The following is an 11,168-nucleotide window of genomic DNA, read 5'->3' as shown; positions in this document are numbered from 1 at the left end:
AGCTCTAATATACAAATATATAATGCCACTTTAAACTTGCAACCAAGAGTTCTGCTGTAGAAGTTTTCAAAATAATTTTAAACCTGTCATAAAATAAAGTGTATTGTATCAATGTGCGCAATAAAAGTGTAGCAAAAAAATGAAATAATTCAGTAACTATAGTAATTCTTTCAAATGTAATAAGCTCCATTTTTCTTCAATACTCAATTTATGTTACAGGTAACTACTCTGGATAACGTTTCAATCGTTGCTGACAAGGTTGCCTTGGTAATTTTTGACATCCTGGTAAGTAAAACAAAATAATGATTCAAATTATTTACAGTTTCAAAGATCAATGGTTAACCCTGTCAAGCACATCCATATACCTTGCATTGAAGAGCAGTAGCTCAAAAACTGCTCCATGTAAGTAGGTATGAATGATGTTATTTCTATATCAAGTAGGCAATTTTCTAACAAAAACAAAACGTACAATATTATTTTGACTAAAAAGTCTGATATCCCATCTTTCCATAAACTATTTTTTATTGGCTTGAACTTTGAGCTTGCTAGGGAATTGACACTCCCGAAAGTGTCTATTCCCTAGAACATCCTCCTCCCTTGTTTCCTATCATAGCCCTCTCTACTTTGGGGACTGTCGAATTACTCTCTGTGCTGGCCCATTTCTTCTGTCTATCCCCTCACCACCTTACCTAACCTTTTATGTATCAGTCAGGGAAGAAAAAATGGGAATAATATATAATGACTGCTCCGTGTCTGTTAGCACTGATGACATTACATCAAAGATTCATTGTTCAAGATACATGAGTATGTTATTTGAGAAACAATAGCCAGAAATATTAAACAGTTCCTGGACTCCAAGTTGCAGGGGACATCAGCTGTTATCTGGAGGTGTAAAAAAAGAGGTGCACTCTAACCACCCTCAAGACAGGTGATCTGACCCCTACATTTTTCATGTTCCTTGTACTGAAACCCCTGTAATATAATCTAAACAATTATTTTTTTGCCTCTATTGCCCCAGAGTGGCAAATTCCCAGGTGTAGTTTCTTGTTCTTCTTGTTTTTACTTACTGTATGGTTTTTTTTTAAATGAAGTTTATAATTGTATTCTGTTTTATATATATATTAACTGTGCATACAAATCCTGTGCTTTGTCAGCATATCATTTCTATATAAATATATAAAGGAAAGGGCAGATAGCAGCAAATGATGGGGTGGAATTCTATATCCAGGGGGAAAGGCAGGCAGCAGATCAAGACTTCCCTCAAAAATAAATGAAAGGCAGACATAAAGGGAGAGGTAGAGGTGTTGCATATATAGGCAGTGGGTGGGGTGTGTTGCTGAAGAGTCCTCTTACTCCTCCTCCATTTCTTCTTTTATTTCCTCCAATCCAATCATACTTACGTATATAGTCCTTTTGTCGCAGTTCCTGATGATGGCAGGATCTCTTTTGATGACCAAAGAGCCACAACTCTGTGATCCATTTCAGAGGCCAGCCCCAACTGCAAGCAGCATTCACAGGCAGCTCCTGAACCACATGATTGCTGATTACATCAAAATATATGGAGGATGTGGGTTGAGGTGCTTACCATGAAAAGGAGTTTTGAGGTGCTGGTGGTGATGAGTATAGTTCAGTGTTGGGTTGCTGGTCATTGTTTGGAGGATTGTAATGCTAGTGATGAGAAGGAGGAGCAAATTGAGAGGCTTCAAGGGGGACAAGAGTAACGGTACAATCAGGGGATCTACTGCTACCATCCCAGTGGGAGCCCAATGTGCTGCATTTTGAGATGGTGGTGTAAAAAACCTCTTTACTGCATTTTCTGATGGTGGCAGGATCCCCCACACCGAAGGCATTGCTGCAGAAAAAAAAAACATGATCATAGGCTGCTCGCTGGGCGAGGGGCAGGCACAGCAAATTCAAGTGCTGCTTTCCCTTCCACAAATCAGGGTTTATGTATTTTTTTGCGGAGGTATAATTATTTTTATTTTCCTAGGGCCCTTTGTTTGCAGAATGTTACTGCATAAATGAGTGATAAAGTAGTGTGCACCAAAACACCATGGGTTATATTTCCACAATGACATTAAACATAGACAATATTGCTTTCAGACAGGCAGAGGTTCTGTATGTGGTGCTAGTAGGTATGCATTTTATAAACAGTAGTTACACATTTTTTTTTATAATTTGCATTTTTTAGACTTATAAGACTGTCTTTTTTTACATAATTTACTGATTAACATTTCATACATACATCAACAGCATTAAGATGTAAAAACCCTTCTCTCTCCCATTCCCCAAATTCCACAAGATACACAACATTTTGCTACCTACATGACACGACAAGGGTTTACATCTACTTTAAGAGACTATTATTAATTATTGGTTGCTATTACGGAAAAACGGTGCATTAGTTTGCCTAGTCCACAAACTGGTAGTGGGTTGGGTTCACTTTGCATCCATGTTATACTAGGTACACATGGGAATGTTTTTTGTTTTTCAACCCAGCAGGATGAAGAAAAAAACTGAATGGTCGCCATACTAACTAAGGGATGTTCGAGCAGCCATCTCCCTCGCTGAGCTATTGTGTTCTTACAGGGGGACTGTCCCCTCTCCAGAACATAATGATCAGTGCTCACAGCCATTGGCGGCAAGCGCTGATCAGATGTTAGTTTTCCTGGTGTAACACATTTCACTGCAAAATAGCGACAAAATGCTGTCTTCTGAATGAAGGCTAATCAACATATAGAAGAATTGTATATGATAAATGGCTATTTATTCTGATTAAGATTTAACACTTGAATCATTGTATTGTAGAATGGACTGCCAATTACCACAAGGTTTATGGAAGTTGCATGTGGGACACTGGTAGGTGTACAGCTAATGCAAATCTGTTGTCTGATGAAATTTGTATACATGTGAAAAACATATGATAGGTCTTAATATAAGTAAAATTAAATGTCCTCACAAAAACAGTGCTTCACCCATTTTTTGTGAGGACATTTAATTTGACTCATTTGTATTTAAGCAGATAGATCTGTACTGTAGGTGCATTTACAACTAAAATGGCATACATAACAACTTCTCTTTTTTGGCAATTTTTTCTTAATCCTTTCTTATAGTGTATGTTTAAAGACATAGCCAGAAACTCAGACAACAAAAACTTCTTCTTTGCATGTATTTAACTTTAGACAGAGATGAGATGTTTGACAAAGTTTTATGGACCTTGTTTACCAAGTCCATAATTTTAGATATGTTAAATAAAAATTCATTTTATAACAGGTCTTTTTACTTAGGAGAATTAACAAAGCTTCCTGCTGCATTCTAATGGTACAGGAGGCTGTCATGAGTGTTAGGTGCCACATTAACAAAGCAGATAGACCTGTTTCAGATCTATCTGCACCAGTTTTTTATTTCAGAGTTAATTAGAAATGACTGCAGGTCCACCCTTAATTAGCAGAGGGAATATGGCAGTTTTCCATACAGAAAACTGCTGCAGATTCCCACCAGATGCGACCTTGTTATACAAGACGTGAGCTGTCAGTAGCTGTCAGTCAGCTCACACCCCACTCTCTGCTCATGCAGTAATTACTCTACATGAGCAGAGTTAACAACCCTCCTCCTCCCACTCTGAGTTGAGTGGGTGGACAACAGATTGGAGCATGCAGTTCCAGTTCTCTGTGCTGTGTCTGTCAGACACAGCAGAACAAAAATGATCACTTCTAATTAACAAAGGAGCTTGTGCCCCTTTTGTTAATTAGAAGCAGCATATGCTCCTTTTTTTATATTTAGTAGAGTGATGCAAGCATGGTGCTTGCTTCACTCTATACTAATTGCTCCTCATGTCTCTATAGATTAGTTGTCTGCAATGTCCTAAATTAATCTGTCTTTTCTGTTTTTCTTTTAAATCCTTGTGGGACACTCACAGTACAGATTCCACCTTCATAGATATTCTGCCACTTTTAGGTGTGGTTTTGAGGTGTTACTACCATAGTCAAAGCCATAGAGCACATAAAAAAGCTACAAGGACTTAAACAAGAAGCTCTAACAGGCCAAGCTAAACCACCTTGGAGAGCACAACACCATTTCAGTGGCTTACTTAAGATTGTCAATGCCGTGACATCATCACCAGAAAGAGATTTTGTGATTCCTTTCTTATGGGTCACAAAAATTAACTTCAAAGTATTATTCATACTCCAAATGATTAAACATAAAAATATGCTGCATTTGCAAATTAATGAAATGCAAGGCTTATGCAATAGTCGCAGTAACTATTATGTGCCTTTTAGGAACACCTACTGGCAAAACTTAAAGGTATTCTGGTAAGTAAAGATATATATACTGTATATTTATAATAACAACATTCTTATATGTAAAAAAAATACACGTTGTGTTGAAATAAATGAGAAAGTAATTAGCATTCTTCCTTCCACAAATTAGGAATCAGTTCGTCAGACAATCGACCATGTTGTGGTATGTATAGAGTTTAAAAAAATTAGCTTTTTAATTTATTAATAACAGTAAGAGAATTGCTTACTCAACTAACTCTCCAATGTCATTTATCATCTATAAAAACAGAACAAGCTGGGAGCCCAACCAGGAATACGCCATTAAGAGAAATCTTATTACTGTAAGTCACAGTACTCCTGAAAGAGTTTAAAAAATATTTACATCTAGAATATAGTTGTGAGTTGTTAACTCTTGAGAAGGTTCTAAGCATGATATACATTATGCTATGGGCTCATGTCTAAAGGCATTGGTCTTGCATCAATCAGCTTGAGATGCCTTTGTGATCATTTAGAATTTATTCATCTGGCCTGCAACTGACTTCTCTCTGGCCTGATCCTGACCTGCTTCAAGTTGCTTTTGCATTTCCAAAGATTTTTTTACCCTAAGTTTACACTTGTGAGGGTCTGCGGCCTGTGCTTGCGTGGGCATGACAGCCCATTCATTTGAATGGGCTGCTGTGCTTGCTTTTCCCACAAAAAAAATAAATAAAAGGGGCTTATAAAAATGAGGCTGCAGTAACTTTACATTGTGCTTTTACATGGTGCAGGTTGAGATGCGCAGGGGTGCCATTAAGAATGAATGGAAGCTTTACGAGTCTCTACAGAGCAGTGCCTTTTAGCTGCAGGTGGTGGTGATGTGGGAACAGCTGCGGTTATTGCACCTGCAACCACACCACACAGTATAAACCTAGCCTAAGGGAATACAAAACCTACGTGAAGTGAGCAAACCCCATCAACACATGCCCTAAAGATATTTTTGATATTTAAATAAAAAAGATAGCAAAATAAGGGCAATGTCAGATATGTTTAACTTCATTAAAAAGATAATTAACCTGTCTGTTTTGTTACATTTATGCTACAATAAATTATATACTGTACATATACACATTATATATTGCCAAAAGTATTGGGACGCCTGCTGGCATCCCAGTCTTAGTCCGTAGGGTTCAATATTGAGTTGGCCCACTCTTTGCAGATATACTAATTTTTCTGGGAAGGCTGTCCACAAGTCTTAGGAGTGGGTCTATGGGAATCATTGACCATTCTTCCAGAAACACATTTTTGAGGTCAGGCATTGATTTTGGACGAGAAGGCCTGGTTCACAGTCTTCAATCTAATTTATCGAAAAGATGTTCTATTGGGTTGAGGTCAGGACCTTGCTTTGTGCACTGGTGCGCAGTCATGTTGAATCAGGCAGGGGCCATCTCCAAACTGTTCCCACAAAGTTGGGAGCATGAAATTGTCCAAAATGGTATGCTGATGCTTTAAGAGTTCCCTTCACTAGAACTAAGGGGCCAAGCCCAACCCCTTAAAAACAACTCCACACCATAATCCCCCCTCCACCAAACTTTATACTTGGCACAATACAGTCAGGCAGGTACTATTCTCTTGGCGACCGCCAAACCCAAACACGTCCACCGGATTGCCAAACAGACAAACATGATTCGTCATTCTAGAGAACACGTCTCCACTGTTCTAGAGTCCAGTGGCAGCTTGCTTTACACCACTGCATTTGACGCTTTGCATTGCACTTGGTGATGTAAGGCTTGGATGCAGCTGCTCGCCCATCAAAACCCATTCCATGAAGATCTCTATGCACTGTTGTGCTAGTCTGAAGGCCACACAAAAGTTTGGAGGTCTTTAGCTATTGACTCTACAGACAGCTGGTGACTTCTGTGCACTGTGTGCTTCAGCATGCACTGACCCCACTTTGTCACTTTACGTGGCCTACCACTTCGTAGCTGAGTTGCTGTCGTTCCCAGTTACTTCCACTTTGTTATAATACCACAGTTGAACATGAAATATTTAGTAGCAAGGAAATTTCATGGATGGACTTATTGCACAGGTGGCAACCTATCACGGTACCATGCTTGAATTCACTGAGCTCCTAAGAGCGACCCATTCTTTCACAAATGTTTGTAGAAGCATCTGCATGCACAGGTGCTTGATGTTATACACCTGTGGCCATGGAAGGGATTGGAACACCTGAATCCAATGATTTGGAGGGGTGTCCTATACTTTTGGCAATATAGTATATATATATATATATATATATATATATAATATAATTTAGACCTATTTCAGTGTCATTAGCAGTCAGGAAGGTGAGAATTTTTGTGGCCAAACTTCTATACTCCCTTTGGAAATAAATAGGTATAACTAATCGTTCCCTTCTTCTGCACATAAACAATAACAGTTAGTTAGATGTGCATGTCAGGTGAGCAGAGGATCATTTGGTGGGTCTTTTTGTCACATTAAGGACCAGAAGAGATATACTCCTTTATTCGCCCACTATGCCATTTAAAATGCAGCAGCAAGCCTGCCTATTTTGTAATAATATTTACTGTTTTTTTCTAGATTTCTTGGTTAAATTTAATTACCTTTACCCTTTTTATGTCATAATTGTACTTCTATAGTTCAATGCATTCCTCATATATTCCTTGCTGCCACAGGTCGGAGACATTTCATTAAAAAAATATATATTTTTTTTTGTACAGCCAACAGTATTTCTGAATCAAAGAAAATTTTGTACCAAAAGGCAAAGGGTGTTAACAAATTATGGATGTGTAACATATGTCAAAATGTACCTTTGCTTTAGCTTGGGGCTTTATGATGAACCTAGACATAAAGTTTTACCCTTACGTGTGTGTGTGTGTGTGTGTACGTTTGTGTGTGTGTAGTAATCGTATTTTCTCTCTCTTTTAGATAAAACTTGATATAGCCTACTTTTCCATCAAGCTTGATTTATTCAAGATTCTACAACTATGTTAACTGGTTTACAATAAAGCTACAATGTAAACAATCATTGAGTTTTGTTTCATTTTCACTGTACTTGCAAGCGAGTAATGTATCAAAACTAAATAAAAAAAGAAGAAAGAAAAAAGAAGAAAGAAAAATAATAAAAGGATAGGGTGGGCAGGGAAAGAAAGTAAAGGGAAGAAGGAATCAAAGAAGAGAAGTATTCAAGTTATTAAACATATGTAAAAAGAAGAAGAAAGAAAAATAATAATAAGATAGGGAGGGCAGGGAAATAAAGTAAAGGGAAGAAGGAATCAAACTAGAGAAGAAGTATTCAAGTTATTTAACATATGTTAAAGACAGGATTAGGGAAATTCAAAACAGCCCTAAGGGCACTTTTATTTATTTATTATTTATTTTATTCATTTCAGGTACTTATATAGCGCCATCAGTTTACACAGCGCTTTACATATATATTGTACATTCACATGTCCCTAACTTAACCTACCAGCATGTCTTTGGAGTTTTCTTTCAATAGTCCCCTTAAGTATCTGTGCCTAATTCAGGCAAAAATGTGAGCCAGTGCCAGTATCATTATCTACATGTGCAGCAAATTCAAATAATTCTGATTGCAGCCACTTTAGCCACTTCAGTACCAGACACTCTCACCCCGTTCCTGCCAAAGCCAATTTTCAAATTTTCAGCTTTCAGCATTGTCACACTTTTACTGGCAATTACCTGTTACTGCAAGACTGTATTGAGTGAAACTTTTATAATTTTTTTTAGACAGATAGAACTTTCTTTTGGTGGTATTTTATCATCACTGTGTTTTTTAAATTTTTTTTTGCTATATAAATGAAAATAGTCTGAAAATTCAGAAAAAAACACATTTCTTAGTTTCTGCTATACAATTTTGCAAATAAATAATATATCCTCAAAAATTTTTGGCCAAATTGGGCTGTCCTGCGAAAGGGACTCCAAGTCCATCTCAACACCTCATAACATTTATTTTAATAGCGGCAAGGATCATGATAGCGAGATGTTGGAAATTGCCAGTTATCCCTTTTGACCTAGTAAAGTCTAAATTGTCCTGGATAATGTTGAATGAAAGCTTATCTGCCATTCTTCAGTACAAGTTATAAAACTTTGACAGAACTTGGGAACCTTGAATTGACTACTTACAGGCTGCGCTCAGTCGGGTTAGCTGAAAGCCCCCTTGGGCCACAGTAACGGCTCGCTGATTCTCCCTTATCCATTTTCTTTCTTTATTCTCTTATTTGACTCCTCCTTACTTCTTCACCTATACCTTTAATCTGTTTATGGTATGGGATTTTGGACCACGGGTCCATAAGATGCGTCCCCCCCCCCCCCCCAGGGCGGCCGGAGCCGATAGGACCAAACCTCGGGGCCAATGGAAGCTGGGAACCTCTTCCAAGCAGAGGGCAGAAGGGCTCAGTGTGAGGAGACCCAATTTTAATGAAGATAATTAAGCAACGTATAAGTTTAGCATCTTAAGCAATAAGTTGTAATACCAAATGCAAGAATGTAACTTCATGAATGAATCATGCCTTGATAATCTTCTTAGATTTTTTCTGTACTGTTTTGTACTTATTTGTACTATTGTATTGAAGAATTCAAAATATAAAAACTCTATAAAAACAAATGGAAAACAAAAATTTAAGCCAAAATGTATTCTGCTACCTCTCTTTGGTAAAAACAGCCCAAATCAGTGTATATTATTTAGTCTTTGTGAAAGATGTTGCGTCTACAAACCACGGTATATATATATTTGAAAATGGCCAATCCTGATGTATTGATGGCCTATCTCATTTCATGAAATCCTAAAATACCAAGACAGTACAAATACCCCCCAAAATAACCTTTTTTTTGGAAGGTAGACAGTCCGAGGTATTTACTAAGAGGCATGATGAGTATTTTGAAGCTGTAAATTGAATGAAATAATTTTTTTCACATTTTTTGTACATACTGATGTCATAGCAAAGTCATACAAAGTCATGTATATAAATGTGATTTTGCACTTCCGCTGTAGGGGCCGAGCTGCTTCTGCTGTGATTTGACACAGCAGAAGCCGATCAACAGCTGCTAGTCAATGGTTAAGTGCCAGCACCCATTGATCATCGAAGAGAGTGACAGGACACAGCTCTGCCTATGTATACAAGATAGAGCTGTGTCCTGTAACCAGCAATGTGCCAGGATTGTCATTCCCTGCAGAGTAAAAACAGCACATATCACACAGTAAAAAACTTGTTAGGCACATATTTCACCCTTTGATTGCCCTAGATGTTACCCCCCTCCCACGCCAGAGTCATTAATACAGTGATATAAACCAAACTAAAATGATTAGTTATGGATTCAACCAGGACTCTTGGGTTTTTTGGTTATTTATATTATACTAAACATAGGCTGATGGCCGGAAAATTCATGAAAGTCTTCTTTAATGAAAACATCTTTAAAAGCATGACAAAACAAAACAAAACAAAAGGCACCACGCTCCACAGATCTCATACTGTTCTCCCTTGTAAATTAAGGGGATATAAGGGGCCATTTGTAGACATAAGCATCGTCCCATAGTGACCAACAAAGCTCCGTATTTGGAATTCCAAAGTTAGGGAAATAAAGTCCTCATTAGAGAAATGTTCCTTGTATTACAATTCGATACCTTTAACCGCTTGCCGCCCTGCCACTGTGTATATACGTGTGCAGGGCGGCAGTGGAGCGCAAAAGCACGTTTTAAAACGTGCTCCGCGCACCTGACACATTCGCCGGTAGGGGGCGCGCGCGCGCGCGCTCCCGCCGACCCGCGGGTGATACGATTCGATCCAGGAGGGATCGATCATTAGATTTCAGCCAGTGATTTCTGGCTGAAATCACATGATCGGTCCCTGTCCTATCCTGTCCTGTGTTGATATTTACACAGGGCAGGATATGATGTCATTCTTCTTTGCCTGGACACATTCCGTTCCAGACAGAGAAGAAGACATCCAAAAAGTGAGTACACAAGCACTACACTACAGTTAGAACACACTAGGACACATTTAACCCCCTTATCGCCCCCCCCTCCCAGTTAACCCCCTCACTGTCCTGTCACCAGTGTCACTGATCAGTGAAGCGATTTTTACTGATCAGTGTCGCTGGCGACTTCCGATAGAGTTAGCACCCCTCCCAGATAGCGCCAGTTTGCCCGCCAGTACACCAGTAATTCCGTTTAACCCCTTGATCGCCCCCCCCCCAGTTAACCCCTTCACTGCCCTGTCACCAGTGTCACTGATCAGTGAACCAATTTTTACTGATCACTGTATCAGTGTCGCTGGCGACTTCCGATAGTGTTAGTGCCCCTCCCAGATAGCGCCAGATTGCCCGCCAGTACACCAGTAATCCCGTTTAACCCCTTGATCCCTCCCCCAGTTAACCCCTTCACTGCCCTGTCACCAGTGTCACTGATCAGTGAAGCGATTTTTACTGATCACTGTATCAGTGTCGCTGGCGACTTCCGATAGTGTTAGCACCCCTCCCAGATAGCGCCAGATTGCCCGCCAGTACACCAGTAATTCCGTTTAACCCCTTGATCGCCCCCCCCCCAGTTAACCCCTTCACTGCCCTGTCACCAGTGTCACTGATCAGTGAACCAATTTTTACCGATCACTGTATCAGTGTCGCTGGCGACTTCCGATAGTGTTAGCGCCCCTCCCAGATAACACCAGATTGCCCGCTAATACACCAATAATCCCGTCTAACCCCTTGATCGCCACCCCCCCCCGAGTTGACCCCTTCACTGCCCTGTCACCAGTGTCATTGATCAGTGAACAGATTTTTACTGATCACTGTATCAGTGTCGCTGGCGACTTCCGATAGTGTTAGCGCCCCTCCCAGATAGCGCCAGTTTGCCCGCTAGTGCACCAGAAATCCCAT

At 39.5% G+C, this 11,168-nt stretch overlaps 1 long non-coding RNA gene across 1 annotated transcript; it reads left to right on the top strand.

Annotated features, from left to right (window-relative positions):
• Positions 1-219: 219 nt before the first annotated feature.
• LOC149467803 (uncharacterized) lies at positions 220-7,272 on the top strand. The gene is made up of 6 exons (XR_016311827.1): positions 220-285; positions 2,809-2,859; positions 4,281-4,313; positions 4,432-4,464; positions 4,570-4,621; positions 7,206-7,272. It is a non-coding gene; the product is annotated as an uncharacterized LOC149467803 (long non-coding RNA).
• The last annotated feature ends 3,896 nt before the right edge of the window (positions 7,273-11,168 follow it).

The sequence above is a fragment of the Staurois parvus genome, unplaced genomic scaffold, assembly GCF_062004578.1.
Source record: "Staurois parvus isolate SC_StPar_1 unplaced genomic scaffold, SC_StPar_1.0 ptg000099l, whole genome shotgun sequence".
Taxonomy (NCBI): Eukaryota; Metazoa; Chordata; class Amphibia; order Anura; family Ranidae; genus Staurois; species Staurois parvus.
This window is presented reverse-complemented; position numbering and strand designations above follow the sequence as displayed.